The sequence below is a fragment of the Myotis lucifugus genome, unplaced genomic scaffold (assembly GCF_000147115.1).
Source record: "Myotis lucifugus unplaced genomic scaffold, Myoluc2.0 scaffold_758, whole genome shotgun sequence".
NCBI lineage: Eukaryota > Metazoa > Chordata > Mammalia > Chiroptera > Vespertilionidae > Myotis > Myotis lucifugus.
Genome location: NW_005871806.1, coordinates 209244 through 218022, shown reverse-complemented (window position 1 = coordinate 218022; position 8779 = coordinate 209244).

The following is an 8779-nucleotide window of genomic DNA, read 5'->3' as shown; positions in this document are numbered from 1 at the left end:
CTGTGTATGTGTTTTAATAACACATGTAGGTATAAATATTTAAAACAATACTGAATAATATCTGAATATCTGAAAAGAATCAGTCCATTTGACAAAATATTAATAGTTAAGATGTTCTTAGATGTTATTGGCAAGTATTAAGGGAAAGCCATTGTAGATTATTTTTAAATAAAAGGTGAAATATTTGATATTATATTTTTTCAAAATTAAATTCTGTCTTATAGTTTTGGAAAAGTAAATATTTTATTTGCAATTATCATTGCCATACTGATAATAATATTAATATATATTTTCATTCAAAAGACAATTGTAATGATAGCTGGATAGGTTGAGATACGAAATATAATAAATACTAAATTGCTTAAAAATAACAAGAGGTAGTTGTGCCAACTCTAAAACTCAAGACTATTGTAAAGTCAGTTTCTATTTATTTCAAAAGATTTGGATGATTTACTTTGAGGTGATTTTGGTTTCTTTGAGCATGTTTTTCGTGGGTAATGGGAGATCACAGAGTAAACTCAAAGAAACAGTGTAGAATAAACTTACTGTAGGTTCACAAGGCTAATCTAGTTATGTCTGCAATTGGAAGTCTTTATTATCAAAGTCATTATATACTGGAAATATAAAGCTGAAACAATATTGTTTGGCACTTTTCTGAGAAACCTTAGAGGAATGAGGTTATTTCAAGTAAATATGATTAAGAAAATTCTAATGCAGATGACACCAGGCAAGCTGTCTTGCCATTTATGATGTTGAGACTTTATTTTCAATCCGCTACTGTGCACTAAATAAACTAAAAAATTACAATTCTGTAGAAAATGTCCTCAATTATTTCTTTATATTACCTAGGTAAATTTTTAAAGATTGCAGGACATTAGCTAAAATCCAAAGTTATCATGTTTATACTGCAGGCCCCAGGAAAAAAGTAAAAGTCTAATAGATGAGAGATGTTTTTATCATAATAATTAAATATAAAAGCAAAGGGTTAGTTGTAGAGCTTGATCAGAGTCAATAAAAAAAGTCAGAATCTCTAATTTCACATAATTAACATTTGTCAAACATCAAAAAGGATTGGAAGAAAAAAGCTCAGATTTAAGTTAAACAATTTGGTCTAAACATCATTAAAATAAGCTCCCACCTGCTTCTCATTTTCTTGTTGATTACAAAGGTCATTGGCTATTTGAACAGAGAGGAAAAAAGGAGCTTTTAGAAGAGCATGCAAATGAAATCTCAAGCAAGGAGTCCTGTATGTTAATGAGTGAGAGGCGTTGATCAGTATGCAGTTGCAGACTCTGACTATGATAAACACGCTTGAATATCTTTCAATTCACAAGGGCACTCATTTATGTGTGCAAGTCAGCAGCCTAAATCCATTATTTGAAATTGTACTAAGACCTTCAATTACCTTTGTAAAAATAGGTGGTATTTTTGTATTTTATAGGATTTGGTCTAATGGTCTTAAAGTAGAGTTTAAAATTCTACAAAATTACAGATCTCATTAAATATGATACTAAATTACATTATCTATGATCTCTTATAAATATGCCATTTTTCTTTTTATGTATTTTTTCAGCCTCCTTCAAGAACAGAAAATGATAATAGGCATCATTCATTGAGGGCTAACAATGAACTAGGTATTCTCTGTATTATCTTTATTAATCATCACAGAACTGCTTATTATTCTAATTTCATAGAAGAAAAACTGAGGCTCAATTCTCTGTCTGAGGTGATAGACTTAGAATTATTTCCTTTCAGGTATAGTACTCTCTCAATATTTCTATTACAGGGATTCTTAACAAGGGGTGATTATCAATATTACCCAAGACATTTTTGAACTTAGACTTGGGCCTGATGTCTAAAACTTCTATTCAATAGGTTTTTGGTGATGTCCAGTCTCTTTGTTTTATTTATTTAAAAATTTGAAGAGATCAACAGTGATGCTGAGGCACACCCCAAATTGAGAATCACTTATATTTGTGATTATAGAATATAGTTATTAAAATATTGCTTTTAGCCATCACAAATGATTAGATAGAAACTGATGGTCCTAGAGTCTGTATCCTAAAGAAATGGCTTCTATTCTATTATTACTGTCTAATATCTATTGATCTATTATGATGTGCTTGCTACTATTCTAAGCAGTTTATGTGCAATAATTATTTAATCCTCACAGTGGCAATACTGAATAGATACTTTTATAAATGCATTTTATAGATAAGAAACGGAAGCATAGTGTTGAGGAATTTGCTTAAGATAAAATTTGAATGAATGCTATGTGATAACAGAGCCTATATTCGTAAAATCTTCCCTGAATACTCAGTAGCATCTCTATGCCACTTGAAGACTCTCTTTTATAGATTTTGCAACATTTCACATATCCAAATTAATATGAATATCACCAATGATAGACATATAGAATAATGATGATAATAACATACATATTTTACTGTTAAGGTATAGAACATAATTATAATTATACGCTTTCTATGTGGCTTCGTAAAGTATTTGAAAGAAATTTAAATTTACTTGTGTATATTTGTATTACATTTTAGGTTTTCTTCCAGTTTTGCATTTTTTTACTTTAATTTATTTTATGATAAATATGTGTGGATATAGATATATAATTTCCCTTACTTTCCTTACACAAAAGTTGTGTGTGTGTTTTTTAATTTAGCTTTTCTTTGACTAATGTGTTCTAGAATTCACTTTATATCTGTTCAAAATACCTTTCTCGGTGTTTTTACAGTTTTATAGTACTCCATTTCATTATTCAACCAATCTCCTATGAATGTATATTCAGATTATTTCTAATATTGTAGTTACAACTAATGCCAAAATTAAACTCTTGCATATGTACTTTTAATTATTTGAGGTGTATTTTAAGAGTAAGTTCATAAAAGTGGGGTTGCTGGTTCAAGTGGTAAATGAATATACAATTTTATAATATATTGCCAATTTCTCTATAAGTGTACACCATTTTATATTTCCATCTGCATTATAGAAGCATTCCTATATTTTTTACAATTTCATCAACTGAAGTGTTAACAACTTTTGAAATTTGCCAATCCTGGTATATGCTATACAATATTTCAGTATTTCAGTGTAATTTTAATGTCCACTTATTTTATTTTTCAAGAGATGTAACATATTTTCATATGTTTAAGACCATTTTAATATAATAATTTTGAGCATTATCTAGTCATATTTTTGTCCATTTTTACTTTAAATTTTATTCTTCCTTTTTTAAACAACCATTCGTATTGAATATTTGCTCTGCATCTGTAATATCTACCACTTTTTCTTGCAACAACCTGGGGGAAATGAACTGCCCAAATTAATCTTGACAGGCCGTGTTGCATCTTAAAAAATGCTTTTTTTTTTTTTTTACGTAGATGTTCAGATGACTCACTATGAATCTGCAAGAGCAGCCTCTGCTCTGGGATAAGCAAGGCCCCTTGGGAGGAAATTTAAGCTAAAAGCCTCTCTAAAGGCAAGGATTACATCGAAACCTCCGTCAGGCTTTCCCCGTCCCCAAGCAGGAGGCTGACATTCTAAGACACTGGCTAAAGGAAGCCACTTTGGCTGCACAGGCTGGGAGGGTGGACACTGCCTGTGACAAGGCCATCAGGGAGGCGGAAACACAGGCCATCCGCTGAGGACACACAGCCCTCCTCACAGTGCCTGCCATGTTGTGGGTGTTAATTGGTGCTACAGGGCAGAAAGAGGTGTCAGAAGTGGACAGTGCTGAATTTCACCTGCTTGAAAGTCTAATTTGATAAGATTACATTTTATTCAAGATAAACATAGCTAAATAGAGATGCTTTTGGATTGCCTTAGAAGCCAAATTCATAACTGTGTGTTTATTTTTAGAGGCAGCTATTGAACAGAAATGTGCGTGTATAATTTTTTATATTTGGCTACATAAAGGCTAAGCTTAAGCTTCTTGTGGTAAAAAGATCCAAAAGCATATATTTTAAAAATTAACAGCTTATATATTTATTTTCCTCTTATGCAAAATAAACCTTAAATCTGTAGCCCACTGTATATTTTAAAAGAAAGTGTTAGCAGCTGCTACTTATCCATTATAGACTTACAAAATGTTAATATGTAAAGCTTCACCAAATTCTATTGGCAAGTCACTTCCACATGATTGCAATTATTAGCCAATTTTCAAAGTGGCAGAATACCTATCTATGCTGTCTATTATTTGGTTATTATATAGCTCTTCTAAAAGCATGATGATACATAGACTACATTTTGAAGTAGATTTTTTGAAACAAGTGTGACATTTTATAAACCATTGAAATATCTTAAGGAAAGAGTTAATTTGCCAACTGATTACTCGGAACACAGAGCACAGCTAGTTAAGTTTATTCTAAGCATATTTAGCTTATCTAATAATAACACTTGGGAAACTTGTTCCATAATATTTTCTAAAGACTTAAAAATATCATGACCCAGAGATTCGTGTTAAATCATTTTGTTCTAATGAATGAGAGAACATTTTCAGAAATTTCAGGCTTGTCAAAAACTTTAGTCAGTAAGTTATAAATCTATTACTATGAAATCTAAGTTTAAGGAAGAATACATTTGTCAGAATCACTTGTACACATTAAATACTCATCTAAAAAAAAGCTGTTGTCTTGTTCCAAGAGCACAAATAAAAAATATAATTACTGCCCTGACCAGTTTGGCTCAGTGGATAGAGCATCGGCCTGCAGACTGAAGGGTCCCAGGTTCGATTCCGGTCAAGGGCATGTACCTTGGTTGCGGGCACATCCCCGGTAGGGGGTGTGCAGGAGGCAGCGGATCGATGTTTCTCTCTCATCGATGTTTCTGGCTCTCTATCCCTCTCCCTTCCTCTCTGTAAAAAATCAATAAAATATATTTTTTTAAAAAAAGAAATATAATTACTGTTTTATTTTTAATGTTTTGAATTTATTATGATAAATTTAATCAAATTTATTCTAAAAGTTTCTTTTTAAGAAGAGAAATATTTGCATTTTGAGCCACAACTTAAATTGTGAAATAAAAGGCTTTGTCTTTAATTTTTTTTCTGACATTAAAAGCAAGTATGGCAGTACTGAGGGATCTAAGGGGTGACTTATTTGGCTCCGACTCTGATGGGACCTAGTTGTCTTTCCTGAAAGTAAGGGGGTTGGTTTTAAGGAGTGAACCTGATCTGACTGGTAACTTGTTTACTAAACAATCATATCAATAAAGGAGGCATGATTATCATCTCTATCCTCATTGGTAATCATTTGTCTTTACTGTGAGTTCTCATGAGTAATTCTGTACTATAACATAAATATGAGTTCTACAATGTGCTGTCTCATGGATTTATGCTGGTATATGCTATGTGCTTAAAGAATCTTTTATATGCCTCCAACATTATCAAGTTTCAATTAACATAGTAAATAGCATAATGAAAAGGTGTAATGAAATAGGTTGTAATAACTTTTCACAGACATGCCAAATAGATGGATAATGATTTTATTTTTCTATTCTCATCTTAGTTTTAAATCACATGTCTATCTCAATAAATATTGAGGAATAGGTTTCTCAGACCTGCAATCCAAACCTAATTTCTGTGTGAGATTTGAAAGGCTGTGTATTTTTATGTGTGTAATTTTTAAAAAGTTCTGCACTGGTCTGATTTTAGGTTGTATAAGCTCATAGGCTGCTGACTTTATTTAAAAGGGGGTGGGGTAAAATACTAGTACAATGGAAAAAGTATTGAGAATTCACTTGCAGGATGATATGTGCTAGTATGGATCATATTAACACATTACCAGGAGGTGGCAATTCACTATTTTATCCTACACTGTGAGTGGTTTTTAGATTTTTAATTTTGTTGACACCTTATTCACAAATTATTTCCCATAAATATTATTCCATGTGATTCTCACAACAATCCCTGAAAAAGATGGATCCATGTCTTTATTCATCAGTTTCCAGAAGAGGAAATTAAAGCAGAGTGAAGAAGCCAAGAGACATTGCTAACCTAGGTCAGAGTTGAATAGTCTCCCACCCCTGGTTCAAGGCTCTCTGCATTACATTACTGCTTTCTTGATTCTCAGGGCAAAAGTGTTTTCTGATACAATATTTTGAATACATCCTGTGATGATGTTTGAGCTAGCAAAAGAATACATAAGGGAAATATGCTAGATGTAAATTTCTAAAAATAAAAATGTGCATTATTTACTCTCCATCATGTAAGGCTATTTGATGGTTCTCACTTCTAAAATAATTCAAACCAGGAAGATGAGATACTGGAAACTCTTCAAATTCCTTTGAAGTATTTAGTAGGCACTAAAGAAAATGTTTCTTATTGTTTGTTTGTTTTTTATGAAAAATTTGTTTGGTCTTAGAATCTACACAGTCCTGAAAACTTGTGAATACCTGTATTCTATCGAGGTCACTGGAGAGTTAGAGGCATCTCATTCTAGTAAATGTGTATGCTCTAACAGTAGTTATTCCACGAAATGTTATGTAAAACACTGGCCAGGAAGAAATTAAATAATAAATAGAACCAAGTGTTATTTTAATTTATTCAACTTCTTTAAATTAAATTTCACTTTGAAAAACTACTTGTCCCTTTACATTTTCACCCAGCCCCTAACCCTGCTCTTCTCTGGCAGCTATCAGTCTATTCAGAGTTATGGGATATAGTCAATAATCTACACTAATAAAAGAGAAACATGCAAATTGGTGTCACTCCCCTATGCCCACCAGCCAATCAGATGAGTATGCAAATTAACCCAACAAAGATGGCGGTTAATTTGCATACGCAGGCACGGAGCAAAGACTGAAGACAATGTAGAAGGAAGCCAAGTGCTGTAGAAGGGAGAGAAGCTGTGGAGAAGCAAGTGGGGCGGCGGAGACGGGAGGGAAGGAAGCGGGGCGGTAGAGGTGGGAGGGAAGCTGCCTCGGTGGGTTTTGCTCCCTTCTCTGATTCGCTCCGGCAGCAGGAAGCCCTATTCTTGCAGGAATCTTCCTGCAACAGGCCTCTAGTATTGTAATAACTATGTATGGTGTCATCTGGGCATTTGAAATATCCAGGAGATAACATTAGAAAGCATATGATTGTCTAGCTACTGTGCTGTACACCTGAAACTAATATAAAAAAATATTCATGTTAACTGTAATTGGAAAATAAAATTAAAAAAGAAAAGCTGTATCTTAAAAAGAAAAGTAAGATATTTTGTGCTTTAATCATTTTTTTATTCAAACAAATTAAGAAAAAAGTATTCTAGAAATCCATTGTATTTCCACCAATGATAGAACTAACATTAACATTTGGATGCTTGAATATTTGCCCTTTTTTAAAAATATATTTTTCATTTATTTCAAAAAGGAGAGGAGAGGGAGAGAGAGACAGAAACATCAGTGATGAGTTAGAATCACTGATCGGCTGCCTTCTGCACGCCCCACACTGGGTATCAAGTCCGCAACCTGGGCATATGCCCTGACCAGGAATCAAACCTGATTCATAGGTCTATGCTCATCCACTGAGCCACTTACTTACCAAACAGTGAGGATAGGGGGTAAAGACCCATTCACTAATTTTTATAACTGTTCCTATTAAAGAACACTGCAATACTGAGGAGAGTTTTCATTCCACATCTAGAAAATTCACTTGTTCTTTTTTTCCTTTTTAATTTTTTTATTGATTAAGTTATTACATATGTGTCCTTATCCCCACATTACCCTCCATCCCCCTCACTCATGCTCTCACCCCCCTGTTGTCTGTGTCCATTGGTTAGGCCTATATGCTTGCATATAAGTCCTTTGGTTGATCTCTCCCCTTACCCCCACCCTCCTCTACCTTCCCTCTGAGGTTTGATGGTCTGATCGATGCTTCTCTGTCTCGGGTTTTTGTTCATCAGTTTATGTTGTTCATTATATTCCACAAATTAGTGAGATCATGTGATATTTATCTTTCTCTGACTGGCTTATTTCACTTAGCATAATGCTCTCCAGTTCCATCCATGCTGTGGTGAATGGTAAGAGTTCCTTCTTTTTTACTGCAGCATAGTATTCCATTGTGTAGATGTACCACAGTTTTTTAATCCACTCATCTGCTGATGGGCACTTAGGCTGTTTCCAAATCTTAGCTATGGTGAATTGTGCTGCTATGAACATAGGGGCATGTATTTCCTTTCTTATTGGTGTTTCTAGTTTCTTGGGATATATTCCTAGAAGTGGGATCACTGGGTCAAATGGGAGTTCCATATTGCTGGAATTCTAAATAAAATGTTGAAGAAAATAGTGGATCATGTAATTTGCTATGTAATAAAATTTCATAGCAATTGAAGTTCAAAGTTTTATACTGGATTATCATCCTTAAAAAAGACATTTCTATATGAGTAACTTTGCTGTCTGTATATTCATGGAGAGACTGAATGTAGGAAAAATGTGTATGACTTTAAAATAAACAATGAAGGCAATACTCAGCAAGACATCTAAAATTGTTTGGATGGGTGAGGAGTTAGAATAATTTTTCTTCTTTCATCTTAAAAAAATAAACAAATTAAAATTCATAGTTTGTATTTTGGTAAAAAAGAAAATATGGGAGCTTTGGGTTTACATGGCTTTATGAGGCATCTTGAAGCAGTGACTATATTTCACTTGTTAAATTCTCTATAGTGGTTAACATCTGGATTCTGTCAACATGATGATGCTAACCTAGTCTGAGGTCCCATCTTCTCTTACCTGGATTACTGAAGTGGCTTCTGAAATGGTCTCCCTGATGCCTGTCCGTTTACTGTCTGTTCTT